The following is a 14,885-nucleotide window of genomic DNA, read 5'->3' on the forward strand; positions in this document are numbered from 1 at the left end:
AAAGTCATCTCGCCGTTAATTATTCATTGTTCACATTTCTTCCGTCTTTAAAATAGATTCTGGCTAAAACAGCCGAGACAGTGGTCACAAGCACGATAGTTTTGTGTGTATGACGGTATGAAAGTGTGTATGCTTTCTTTCCAAAGAAGCCTTTGTCCGAAAACTTATGTGTAACACTTCTCTCGTCAGGCCTGACTGCTGCTTCTCGACATATGAGTAGTACAATCCATCCGCTTCATAGTATAGTTATTTCCTAATGAAGATTGTTGTAAATAAGCCACTGCATTTCAACATGAACAATGATCTACATAATTAGAATAACAGAAGAAAAAATGACGTTCATCTCGCCACAGTAAGGTTGTCTGTAGCACAAACAGGGGCTTACAATGCTGCTATCAAAAGTTTTGATTACTCAGCGATACAGCATGTCTGACAGAAAAGTAAAATTTGAAACTGAAATGAAAACGTTTCTCTTTGAAAACACCTTATGTTCCGCGGACGAATATCTATTACTGTAATGCATAATTGATTTTCATGTCAATTACTTCTCTTTCTGGTTATTCGAAACAGATCAACAACAAATAAGTTACATTGACGAGGCCAAAAGTATCGTATTATTAGAGCAAATAAGCATTCAAAAAAACAAAAGTTCGAAATCGCCTTCCTAACACTATGTTATCCATGTAAGCACAGTAATTTTTGTTATTTAAAACAGTTGTTGACTGTACGCGACAGATGTAATAGACACGAAAGATAGCGGCAGGTCCCGTCCAGTCTGGTTCCAAAACAATGTATAGCGTAAATCTTTTGTGCCATGTCTTTTTTTACCTCCTTGACATTATCTCTCGTGACGTATCACCACCACCTAAAGAGAGGTGGTGGTGGACGTATACACAAATAAAGACACGTGCTTTCGTGACGTACTGTTGACGTCCATTGGTAATCGATCTTGATCGCTCTCAGCAAGATGTCCCAAAGTCGAATTATTTATGTGTAACTCGGGTTTGAGGAACAACGCTGTGTTTAAAACCAGTCACTCGATTTGAAAAATATCCTAACCAGTTACCATAAACATTGCCTAATTGTTGAGCGACTCTTTCGATATTTTTCAGGGTATCGATACTAGTCTTACCTTTTTCTTTCCAGAATTTATGTGGTTTCTCTCTCTCATCTTTTGACATTCGCATATCTTGTGTTGGGCAGCAGATGAATCGTCATTGATTGTGCGTGATGGTTGACAATCCAATGTTGCGTGTGTGGTATGTGTAATACTGGATAACTGTGTGGGTAATCGGTATGTATGACAGCCGGAACTCTGTTACGTTAATATTACAGTGTAATTTGTATTTTTCTTGTGTTCAACAAACGCTTGTTACGTTATATTTTCGTTTCGTGCAAAACTTCTAAACTGTACGAATCAGGTTCGCCTATATTGCTGTACGAATTATTGGTGTTGTTTCACTCTACTTTGTTCCGTAATTCTCAAGAGGACTATTGTCAGTCGGAGGATGTGTTGGGCTGCTTTATTGAAATGTGGAGACGTTAAGATTTTTGCAGTTTTCTGTGAAATGTCTTTTCAACATGCGAAACAATTCGGAATCAAATGTATTATAACTAATATCGAGTATTCGGATAATTAAATTATGTTCGAAAATGTAGCTCGACAACCACATCAAAATGAATTGTTTACATTATTAGTTATGTGCGTACGCCAGGCGTCCTCATCAGCCTCCTCTTTTGGGATTTGCCAGCTTATATAGTTAAATAAGATTGAATTTGAAGGTATACATGCAATACGCGATACATGACATTGCAACACCACAAGCAAACATATTTGTGGTTTTAACGAAACTTTTGCTCCTTTGGTGTCAAATGGAGGGAAACATAATTTCACGGTGCATGTTACGTTTAGCGTAGAGGAGACTAGCGATTTTATTTTGAAATCATGCCATAAACCAAAAGCAATTTTAACCTCTGACATATGAGCAGCTGTGTGTGTATTCTGTATCTATTGTTCCATCCCGTGCATAGTAAAATGCTTGGATCCTCCTTGGCATATTGCTGTCCATAAACTCTTGTGTTGCCATCTGAAAGATGTTTGCTGTAGGGTTGTACATTAGGAAGAAAGTTTTTTGTGAGGTTTTCCTGTATGTAGTTGATTGGTAGAGACAGAACTGATTGTCGTGAAGACGGTCAAGTTCTACCTAGGATGGCATGCCAACAATTGCCGCCAAAAGGCTTTGTGCAATTCTGTTTTATTCTCCTCAATGTATATATGACTTGTAATTCGTAGCTAGGCCTAATAGCCATAAAGTCAGAGTGACCACAATAAGATAGACCTTTAATGTTATGATATCCCCATGGTGTGAAGAAACTTCCTATGCTAAAATATTTGTTGCTGTAAAGTGACAATGTGTGTGTGGTGTAAGCTTGACATGAACTTTTGAGATGTGTTCAGGGCTGGGACCCAAACCCTATGCTTTATAAGAAATGCTCTTACTGACTGAGCTACCCATTCTCTACTCATTGCCTGTCTTCATTGCTTAAATTCTGCTAGTATCTCTACTACTTTAATGACGATGGTTATCGCGGAGAAATTTATTTCGAAGTTTTCCTATATTGTTTACCCTTAATTACCCATCCCAAACGTAATTTTCTTTCCCCTTTTCTCTCCTTACAGCTATATGCCATTTATCACTCCTCCACCTATTTACAGCAATTCAGAAAAGCATTCTTATCCCTATTTACAACCCAGTCCTATTTCCTATTCCTGAAATGCTACGTAATGCATTAATCCCCTCTCCTTAACAATATAGTAATCATAAAATTCCTTAACTTTGCAAATTATCTAGTGCCAGAAAAACAATTTTCCCCAGCACAGGCATCCTTTAATTCCTTTTCTCCCCGTTAAGATCCCTTTGATGTACAATACCCGTAGATACATCTCATTTCCAAAATTGATGCCCGTGCTGTTGAACAACTGGTAGAGCACTCCAAACACCATTTCCAAAAGTTACCTAATCCTCCTTTCATCTTGGAGAAGCACTGCTTACGAAGACCTCTCCTGCCTTCAGTGCGTTCTCCCATCAATCCCTTACAGCATTGAGACCATGTCGTGTTCAGGTGTTCCATTTGCCACAGCACCCAAAACCCCCAACATCCCACAGAATCCAGAACAGTGTTGTCAATGTATCCACCGAGGACATGTAGAGAGCAAGCTCGGATTATGGTCTGTGTTGAAACTTTGGTTGTCTGCACTCTCCATAATGTCGAATGAATCACAATGATTAAAGAAGCTCTGCTGTAGTGATCCTGTCCCAAGAGTCCATCGTAATGTACAGTCTCTACTCAAATCACAGGGCCAGTAACAAAATATCTCTCAAATTCTGTTGATGCCATCTCCCTATACTCTGACATCCCCCTTGCCCATGGTCTTGCATCTCCCAATGTTCTTTTTGACTTCAAACTAATTTATTTCTGAAACAACACACAAAGTTCTTACCCACAACAATTCCTCTTTTGAGGGGAAGACATACAGACCAATCTATGGCATGGGTACCCACAGAGCACCCTCATATTCTAACCTCTCATGGGGTTTCTAGAAGAAACCTTCCTGCCCCCCCCCCCCCCCCCCCATATGATCCTTAAACCCCTTGTTTGGTTCAGGTGCATTTGTGATACTCATGATCTTGACCCCGAGGCAAGTCACTTGAAATTAACTGCTCCACCCTCTCAATACTTTCTCATCTATCAATCTGTTTCACCTGGTCTTTTTGAGCCCAACGTGCCAGGTTTCTGGATCCGCCACGTGGTCAAACATTCTTTTATGAAGTTGTGCGTGAGGAATATAGGTAACCAAGCTATTGCGGCTATTTCCTATCTTATACTCCAATCTCCCGTCTCCAACTTGTTACTTCTCTTTCTTTCTCATAGTGGAACCCAGTGATATTGAACTGACTACTTACCAAGGTTCTGATTTATTTTGTTGACGTTTACATTCATTGCCTCTATATCACTTTCCGGCTGAAGTAATTTTGATCCCCTTCCGTTTGTGAACTCCATTTTCAAAATTTTCTCTGTAGTGTGGATGGACTAGGCAGCATAGCAGCTATTGCATACAGTGTTGTTGACCCTCTGTGTGCAATAACTGTGCAAACTCATATCTACACTCTATAGCCAATACAGCAGACAATCCTGATCTGTTAGCTCTCCACCTATGATGGTCTTCCTGGGGCATCAGGACTCCCGGCAATGACAGTCGTGTTAAACGACCTTTGCTGCGGGTAGGCGGCACCTGTGGGAAGAGACCTTGATCGGAGTAGATGGCATCAGAGCAGACATTTCACGTGTGAAATGTATGAAATTGAACCAACACAAAGTGCTGTTTAGATTTGTCGATTTCAACAGGTGGTTCTAGATAATTATAATCCTACCATTTTTCCTATCCTGGCTACTTCATGGGAAGAGGGACAGGCCAGACGGTTGCGAGTGAAGCAATTTATTCGATACTTGTTGTGCACTACTTCTACAATGACAGAACTTTTTTGTGGAACTCACTGAAGACAAATTTGAACAAACATTGGGAAAAATGCTCAATGGGTCATTATTGATTAAGGCCTCCTGTGCTGCACAGTCTCAAACTCTTAATGCATGTGGATGGCTGGGTTATAGGCCAGTGACTATTGTCCCACATAAAACTTGTAATATAGTTCAAGGAGCTACCTTTCACAGACTTTCGGCTGCAGACAGACAAGGAGCTACAAGCTAATCGTGAATGATGAGGTATCATTTTGCCTGAAGCCTACAAAAAAGTCCCAAGAAGAAACTGAATAGAAACAGATGCTTTGGTCATAGCCTTTGAATGGAATGTCCTCCCGGAAAATATTAAAGTTATTGTGTACATGTGTGATGTGATGTGAAGGTATCCATGAGGTGTTTGTTGCATGGCAGACCAAAGATACGGAAACTCTGGGTGATCTATCCATGAATTTTGTCCTTGCAAATAACCACGTTTTTGTGTTGGCCCATCCCCATGCCTACAGCAGATAAGTCCTCACAAGACTCTCGGCCACTAAAAGTTGTGAAAGAGAAAAAGGAAGATGATGGGAGAGAGTTAATCATGTGACCTTGAAGATGCCAGACACTTCTCATGCCATCGGATTGTGAGCCAATGTTTACTGATGTTTTCCTGTCTGCATGTGTCATACAGTAGTTCTGGGAAGTGACAGATCCTCAGGGCCCCTTCGTGTCTAACCAGGACTCCATCAACGTGACAATCCAATAGAACTGTAATGGAAAATACTGTCACCTGCTGGAAGAACTACTACTAATTTCTTCTTATTCTACAATCTGTGCCCTCCTCCAAGAAACTCACTTCACTTATGACTATTCCCTAATGATTCATGGTTACTGTGCATTCTCTTGAAATTATTGTGGCCTCAGCAGGGTGACCAGAGGGATGTCTATTTTGGCTTTCACAGATGTCATCAGCGAAAAGATTACCTTCGTGCCACGTTGGAAGCAGCAGTGGTGTGAGTATGGACAGCTCCAGTGATCACTGTGTGTAACATTTATTTATCTACAGGCAGGGAACTTAATTTAGAAGCACACAATTCACCAGCTTCTTTTCGATCTTGATTTGTGCCGCCTCAGTGAAAGTACTCCTACACACTTCAGTGCTGCTTATGGCACCTTTTCAGCTATTGACCTGAAGGTCTCTTCCCTAAATCTTGTAGTGTCACTACATTGATCTCACCATGATAATCTTTGTGACAGTGACCACTTTCCGGTGATCCTGTTACTTCCTTGTCACTGCCTGACAGACCAGTTGCCATTATGGATTCTTGAAGAGGCATCTGGCAATAATGTGCCACTCCTTCCATCTTCACCCCTCTCTCCAGCAGACTACATCGATGAGGTTGTCAGACACAACCTCAACACAATCACCTGTGCCACTGTAACAGCTTTTTGTGTTTCTACAGGCACACTCTGCAGCTGTCCAGTTGCATGGTGGACCGAAGACAGTTCAGCAGCTAATCAGGGTTGTTGTAGCATTCTGCATGCTTCTCTGGGTACCTCCTTAAGCACAGTAAGAAGGAATGCTGGGACCACTAACATTTCCTCCATAGGGATGTATGCATCTTCCTCCCAAGTGTGAGCCTAGCTCCGTAGTCTTTTGGGGTGCCAAAGATCAACAACTGTACATGGTCTCATCCTTCAGGCTGTCACACCTTGCAGCTCATTTTGCTACACCATGTTAGCATCATCATCTTACCCATCTACTTATCTAAGGCAGAAATGACAAGCTGAGTACATCTTTCTACTTTTCACCCCCTGCCAAGCCAAATTCTATAATGCACCTTTTACTGACTTTTATGTCTTCTCACAATATGGCCTCAGGTCCTGATTCAATTCATAATCAGATGATCCAACATCTGATTATTACTCAAAGGCTATGTTTAAACCTGGTCTTCAGACCTGTTTGGCTCAATGATGTCTGACCATCACAATGGTGAAATCATGTCATTGTCCCAGTTCTTAAGCCAGACAGAAATGCATCTTTGAACAGCAGCTACAGATCGATTAGCCTCACCATTGTGCTCCCCTCAGGCTCAGCATTCATTTGCTGAGAACGAGCTTGCCGACCCCGGCGGTTGTTGTGTGTTGTGGAGAATGGGGGTCTTGGTTTCACGGCCTGGACTGTGAGGAAGGTACACACCTCTATTTATAAAAAAAAAAACCTCAAGGTGTGTTAAGTGCTGTGAATGGCTGTTGACATAAAACAGTCTGTAGCAGGCAACCTCTGGGCACCTGCCACCCCCCAGCTGTATAAGGCTTGCTCGAACATGGAGGGCTCTGCCTGGGTTGACGGTTGTTTCTCTCACATCTCGTGCGATCTCTATGGAACAGTCTCGTCAGACTATTACTCGTGACGGGACAGGTGTATCATCAGGTAGTACCTACACTCACTCATCAAAGAGAGCTCGGTTGGTCTGTGCTCCCTAAAAGAAGTCTCAGAATCATAGTAACAGGACTTTAGTGCGCTATAACACTTTCATTGTAATCAAGGGAACAGGGGGAACCATTGAGAAGGTCTTCCCTTTCTGTATTCACAAAGCATTGGAAGGTATTGCTGGGTCTCTAAAAAGTGTCAAACGACTTCTTAATGGAACACTTCTAGTTGAAACTGCTAATTCAAACGAAATATCTAAGCTTCTGGGATGTAAGGCCTTAGGTGAATACCCAGTTGAGGCTGAGTTGCATAATAACCTTAACTTTAGTAAGGGTGTGGTCACCTGCTCAGATATAATGGAGGTGGACCCTGCGGGGTTACGTGAAGAATGGAAAAATAAGGGGGTCGCGGAAGTGCAGAACTATATGAGGAGAGTCAATGGTAAATTGGAAAAATTGGCAACATTTATTCTAACATTTAGTACTCGAAATTAGCTGAACATATCCTTGCAGGCTATATCCATCTGAAGGTTCGCCCGTTTGTTCCTAACCTCATGCGATGCTACAAATGTCACAGATTTGGCCATACCATATGGGATGTAATGGGAGGGCTACATGTGGCGATTGTGGAGGCTCAGCTCATGAATTAGGTGATTCTTGTACACTTCCTCCGAAATGTGTAAACTGCTCCTGAGATCACCCAGTGTGGAGCAGAAAGTGTGAGGTTTACAACAAGGAAAGGAAAATTCAGGAGTTGAAAGTCAAGAGATGCATACCTATGGTGAAGCTAAAAAAGCTTTCAAATCTATGCAACCTCCAGTTTTTGCTACGTCTTTTGCATCAGCCCTTAAGATGCCAATCGCCAAGTGTGATGCCTCCACACAAACTCAGACCACAGATTCAAGTACGAGCACATGCACTTGTTGGTGTATCTGTGGGGGAAATGCTCCACGTGAAACTGAAGTCGTTCGGAAGCCATCAGCAATGGGCTTACCACCTAAGCCACATACCACTACCCATGATTAGAATCCAACTAAGTCGTCTGTGCAACCCAAGCAGCCACTCCTCCCGTCAGTAAAGAAAAACATACTTCGAAAAATAGTTCCAAGTCCAAGAAAGTGGCAGTTATTGGAGGAATCAGAGAACCGGCAACCGGCTAATGTACCTCCTGACCTCCCAGAAAAATAACCATCTCTGAGGGAGAAAGAAAAGAACAGCTGTCACTAAACAATGGGTTGCACAAAGACTTAAGTTCTGCAGTGGAATTTAAAGGATATCACTCATATTTGGAAGAATTACAGCTCCTGGTCCGGGAGAAACTGTTCTGCATCTGCTTACAAGAAACACATCTTAAAGTCACTAACACACCTGCATTACATGGTTACCACCCACACAGGAAGGACACTACTACTGGACGCAGGGCTGAAAGTGGAGTGGGCGTTTTTATTGAAGACAGACGCCACTCCTGTCCCTCTTACCATGACCATGCAATCAGTTACCGTGAAAGTTCTCAAACCCTTTAATATCACAGTGTGATTGTTTTACCTTCCATCTAATGGTGCTTTGGATGCAGACACACTGCCAGAATCCTTCCAGGTACTCCCACGCACATTCCTCCTTGTGGTCGACTTCAATGCACACAGTGTACTGTGGGGCTCGGCTATTGCTTGCTCCAGAGGTTGGACGATCAAGCAACTCATCCATTCTGAGAATATCTGCCTTCTGAATTTGCGTCAGATGACATGCTTTTCCACAGCTACAGGGTCTTTTTCAGCCATTGACCTTTGTTTTTGTTGACCAGCTATTGCAGACTCAGTTCGGTGGGAAGTGGCTACAGATTTAAATTCTGCTGACCACTTCCCAGTGTGGAACCGTCTGCCGAGTAGGACTGCGGCTGATGGGAGATAACACAGATTGTTGATACAAAGGGCAAATTGGTTGCAGTACAGTTGACAGGTTATTTTTGAACAAAAGGATTATGCATAGGAGATGGAGGCTCATATCACTTGTGAGATCCAATTGGGCGCCACAGAGTCCATCCCCCGGTCTAGTAATAACCACGTCAGATGACAGCCTGTACCTTGGTGGAATGATGACTGTCGATTGGCAATCAGAGCCAGATGAACAGCTCTGCAGAACTTCAAACATTGTCCAACTATAGAAAATCTTCATGCCTTCAGATCTGCAAGAGCACGTGAGGCAAGTGTTAAAAGAACGGAAGAGGGCTTCTGGGATGGAATTCACAACTTCCATTAATCGGTCCACTTCCACTGTGCAAGTTCGGGACTCAATAAGACAAATTTCCGGCAAGGGCAGTACACATCCCCTTATGGCCTTGTCAAGTAATGGGGTCTTGGTGGACATGCCACAAGATGTGGCTCAGGTTTTAGCTGAATGCTTTTGTAATGTCGGTATGTCATCCAGACAAGCTCCTGCTTTTCATGTGTTCCGTGGGACTGCGGAGATGAGAAAGCTTAATTTCTTCTCGCATAATGAGGAAGTCTACAACACTCCGTTCTCCATGTGGGAACTGGAATAATCTTTGTCTGCAGCCAGAGACACTGCTTCCAGACTTGATGAAATCCATTGTACCATGCTTCGTCATTTGTGCCCTGAAGTGAAAGGACAGCTCCCCTCTTGTTTAATCAGATCTGGTTTGTTTGACAGTAGTCCACGACTTGGAAGGAGGCAATATAAGTTCAATTCTGGAAACCAGGCAAGGACCGTGGCACCTCTAACGTTACTGGAGTGTAGTCCTTGACACGAGTCCTTGACACGAGTCCTTGACACGAGTCCTTGACACGAGTCCTTGACACGAGTCCTTGACACGAGTCCTTGACACGAGTCCTTGACACGAGTCCTTGACACGAGTCCTTGACACGAGTCCTTGACACGAGTCCTTGACACGAGTCCTTGACACGAGTCCTTGACACGAGTCCTTGACACGAGTCCTTGACACGAGTCCTTGACACGAGTCCTTGACACGAGTCCTTGACACGAGTCCTTGACACGAGTCCTTGACACGAGTCCTTGACACGAGTCCTTGACACGAGTCCTTGACACGAGTCCTTGACACGAGTCCTTGACACGAGTCCTTGACACGAGTCCTTGACACGAGTCCTTGACACGAGTCCTTGACACGAGTCCTTGACACGAGTCCTTGACACGAGTCCTTGACACGAGTCCTTGACACGAGTCCTTGACACGAGTCCTTGACACGAGTCCTTGACACGAGTCCTTGACACGAGTCCTTGACACGAGTCCTTGACACGAGTCCTTGACACGAGTCCTTGACACGAGTCCTTGACACGAGTCCTTGACACGAGTCCTTGACACGAGTCCTTGACACGAGTCCTTGACACGAGTCCTTGACACGAGTCCTTGACACGAGTCCTTGACACGAGTCCTTGACACGAGTCCTTGACACGAGTCCTTGACACGAGTCCTTGACACGAGTCCTTGACACGAGTCCTTGACACGAGTCCTTGACACGAGTCCTTGACACGAGTCCTTGACACGAGTCCTTGACACGAGTCCTTGACACGAGTCCTATGGGTAAGACTCTTGAATGCATGGTCAACGACCACATCATCTGGCTGCTGGAATCTTGAGGTCACCTGAGCTGCTCCCAGGCAGTTTCAGATGCTACCTTCCACCCTTGACGAATTACTTCTACTGGATACAGTGATAGAGGAGTCCTCCTTATGCCAAAACCATATTTTTTGTGTGTTTATTGACTTCGTAAAAGCATATGACACTACTTAGAGGTAAAACATCCTCCGCTGACTTCTTGAATTGGGACTCCGTGAACGCCTGCCAGTTTTTATCCAATACTTTCTCAAGGACCGGCGTTTTTGATATAATGGCGATTTCTTGTCTGACTGCTATGTCCTAGAGTATGGGGTCCACCAAGGCAGTGTCCTCAGTGTCGCATTTTTTGCCCCATGAACCATGGACCTTGCCGTTGGTGGGGAGGCTCGCGTGCCTCAGCGATGCAGATGGCCGTACTGTAGGTGCAACCACAACGGAGGGGTATCTGTTGAGAGGCCAGACAAACATGTGGTTCCTGAAGAGGGGCAGCAGCCTTTTCAGTAGTTGCAGGGGCAACAGTCTGGATGATGGACTGATCTGGCCTTGTAACATTAACCAAAACGGCCTTGCTGTGCTGGTACTGCGAACGGCTGAAAGCAAGGGGAAACTACAGCCGTAATTTTTCCCGAGGAAATGCAGCTTTACTGTATGATTAAATGATGATGACGTCCTCTTGGGTAAAATATTCCGGAGGTAAAATAGTCCCTCATTCGGATCTCCGGGCGGGGACTACTCAAGAGGACGTCGTTATCAGGAGAAAGAAAACTGGTGTTCTACGGATCGGAGCGTGGAATGTCAGATCCCTTCATCGGGCAGGTAGGTTAGAAAATTTAAAAAGGGAAATGGATAGGTTAAAGTTAGATATAGTGGGAATTAGTGAAGTTCGGTGGCAGGAGGAACAAGACTTTGGGTCAGGTGATTACAGGGTTATAAATACAAAATCAAATAGGGGTAATGCAGGAGTAGGTTTAATAATGAATAAAAAAATAGGCGTGCGGGTTAGCTACTACAAACAGCATAGTGAACGCATTATTGTGGCCAAGATAGACACAAAGCCCATGCCTACTACAGTAGTAAAAGTTTATATGCCAACTAGCTCTGCAGATGATGAAGAAATTGATGAAATGTATGACGAGATAAAAGAAATTATTCAGGTAGTGAAGGGAGACGAAAATTTAATAGTCATGGGTGACTGGAATTTGTCAGTAGGAAAAGGGAGAGAAGGAAACATAGTAGGAGAATATGGATTGGGGGGGAAGAAATGAAAGAGGAAGCCGCCTTGTAGAATTTTGCACAGAGCATGACTTAATCATAGCTAACACTTGGTTCAAGAATCAAAAGAAGGTTGTATACCTGGAAGAATCCTGGAGATACTAAAAGGTATCAGATAGATTATATAATGGTAAGACAGAGATTTAGGAACCAGGCTTTAAATTGTAAGACATTTCCAGGGGCAGATGTGGATTCTGACCACAATCTATTGGTTATGAACTGCAGATTGAAACTGAAGAAACTGCAAAAAGGTGGGAATTTAAGGAGATGGGACCTGGATAAACTGAAAGAACCAGAGGTTGTAGAGAGTTTCAGGGAGAGCAGAAGGGAACAATTGACAGGAATGGGGGAAAGAGATACAGTAGAAGAAGAATGGGTAGCTCTGAGGGATGAAGTAGTGAAGGCAGCAGACGATCAAGTAGGTAAAAAGACGAGGGCTAATAGAAATCCTTTGGTAACAGAAGAAATATTGAATTTAATTGATGAAAGGAGAAAATATAAAAATGCAGTAAATGAAGCAGGCAAAAAGGAATACAAACGTCTCAAAAATGAGATCGACAGGAAGTGCAAAATGGCTAAGCAGGGATGGCTAGAGGACAAATTTAAGGATGAAGAGGCTTATCTCACTAGGGGTAAGATAGATACTGCCCACAGGAAAATTAAAGAGACCTTTGGAGAAAAGAGAACCACTTGTATGAATATCAAGAACTCCGATGGAAACCCAGTTCTAAGCAAAGAAGGGAAGGCAGAAAGGTGGAAGGAGTATATAGAGGGTTTATACAAGGGCGATGTGCTTGAGGACAATATTATGGAAATGGAAGAGGATGTAGAGTAAGACGAAATGGGAGATAAGATACTGCGTGAAGAGTTTGACAGAGCACTGAAAGACCTGAGTCAAAACAAGGCCCCGGGAGTAGACAACATTCCATTAGAACTACTGATGGCCTTGGGAGAGCCAGTCGTGACAAAACTCTACCATCTGGTGAGCAAGATGTATGAGACAGGCGAAATACCCTCAGACTTCAAGAAGAATATAATAATTCCAATCCCAGAGAAAGCAGGTGTTGACAGATGTGAAAATTACCGAACTATCAGTTTAATAAGTCACAGCTGCAAAATACTAACACGAATTCTTTACAGACGAATGGAAAAACTAGTAGAAGCCGACCTCGGGGAACATCAGTTTGGATTCCGTAGAAATACTGGAACACGTGAGGCAATACTGACCTTACGACTTATCTTAGAAGAAAGATTAAGGAAAGGCAAACCTACGTTTCTAGCATTTGTAGACTTAGAGAAAGCTTTTGACAATGTTAACTGGAATACTCTCTTTCAAATTCTGAAGGTGGCAGGGGTAAAATACAGGGAGCGAAAGGCTATTTACAATTTGTACAGAAACCAGATGGCAGTTATAAGAGTCGAGGGGCATGAAAGGGAAGCAGTGGTTGGGAAAGGAGTGAGACAGGGTTGTAGCCTCTCCCTGATGTTATTCAATCTGTATATTGAGCAAGCAGTAAAGGAAGCAAAAGAAAAATTCGGAGTAGGTATTAAAATTCATGGAGAAGAAGTAAATGTTTGAGGTTCGTCGATGACATTGTAATTCTGTCAGAGACAGCAAAGGACTTGGAAGAGCAGTTGAACGGAATGGACAGTGTCTTGAAAGGAGGATATAAGATGAACATCAACAAAAGCAAAACGAGGATAATGGAATGTAGTCAAATTAAATCGGGTTATGCTGAGGGAATTAGATTAGGAAATGAGACACTTAAAGTAGTAAAGGAGTTTTGCTATTTAGGGAGTAAAATAACTGATGATGGTCAAAGTAGAGAGGATATAAAATGTAGACTGGCAATGGCAAGGAAATCGTTTCTGAAGAAGAGAAATTTGTTGACATAGAGTATAGACTTAAGTGTCAGGAAGTCGTTTCTGAAAGTATTTGTATGGAGTGTAGCCATGTATGGAAGTGAAACATGGACGATAACTAGTTTGGACAAGAAGAGAATAGAAGGTTTTGAAATGTGGTGCTACAGAAGAATGCTGAAGATTAGATGGGTAGATCACATAACTAATGAGGAGGTACTGAATATGACTGCGGAGAAGAGGATTATGTGGCACAACTTGACTAGAAGAAAGGATTGGTTGGTAGGACATGTTCTGAGGCATCAAGGGATCACTAATTTAGTATTGGAGGGCAGCGTGGAGGGTAAAAATCGTAGAGGGAGACCAAGAGATGAATACACTAAAGAGATAAAGAAGGATGTAGGTTACAGTAGGTACTGGGAGATGAAGAAGCTTGCACAGGATAGAGTAGCATGGAGAGCTGCATCAAACCAGTCTCAGGACTGAAGACCACAACAACAACAATCAATAGCATTTTCTCTACAGTCAAGAGTTCTGTCAAATTCTCTTTGTGGATGACTTTGCAATCTTTTACTCTTCCTCTGATCTTATAATGACGATGAGGCAGCTACAACTGACTATTAGGAGCTGGAAACCTGGGCTAGGACAACTGATTTTCGGTTCTCACCCGAGAGGACTACACATGCCAATTTTAACTGTGCTCATCGAAGTTTTAACCAACCAGTGCTGACAATGGGGGACAAATTTTGTGTTTTCAAGAAACTGTTCACTTTTTGGATTTGTTATTTGACTCAAAATTAACTTGGCTCCCACACCTGGAAAAACCTACAAACAAAGGCCCTCCAGTCATTGAATGTTTTGAAATGCCTTAGCAGAAAAACATGGGGAGCTGACAGGTCCTGCCTCCTGCAGCATGTTGGGATGGTGCTGTTCATCAGTGTCCCATCCCATTGCATGCTTTCATCTCATTTTCTGACAGATGGATTATGCATCAGGGGTGGGACATTGAATGGTTGCAGGTGGCAGAAAACAAACTGTGGTCGCTCAAATCTACCACACTGGCATGGTGGACTTCATGTCAGCCTCACTGCTGGAAGGAGGTTCTGCTTACCAGATTGCGCATTGGACGTAGCCCTTTAAAACATGGCTTCCTCCTCTGGTGGGAGGATCCACCGCTCTGTGAAATTTGTGGCGTGCCACTTTCAGTTCAG

At 43.1% G+C, this 14,885-nt stretch overlaps 1 protein-coding gene across 3 annotated transcripts in view; it reads left to right on the forward strand.

The window, feature by feature from the left end:
* Positions 1-1,139: 1,139 nt before the first annotated feature.
* The window catches only part of LOC126259194 (WD repeat-containing protein 37), a 111,998-nt gene continuing 98,252 nt past the window's right edge, over positions 1,140-14,885 (forward strand). For 2 of the 3 annotated variants that reach the window (XM_049955784.1, XM_049955786.1), the window contains exon 1: positions 1,154-1,294. The gene's annotated coding sequence lies outside the window, so the exon portion shown is untranslated. Of the gene's footprint in view, positions 1,295-14,885 lie in introns of all 3 variants that reach the window. The other variant, XM_049955785.1, reaches the window with a different exon arrangement.

Source organism: Schistocerca nitens, chromosome 5 (assembly GCF_023898315.1).
Source record: "Schistocerca nitens isolate TAMUIC-IGC-003100 chromosome 5, iqSchNite1.1, whole genome shotgun sequence".
NCBI lineage: Eukaryota > Metazoa > Arthropoda > Insecta > Orthoptera > Acrididae > Schistocerca > Schistocerca nitens.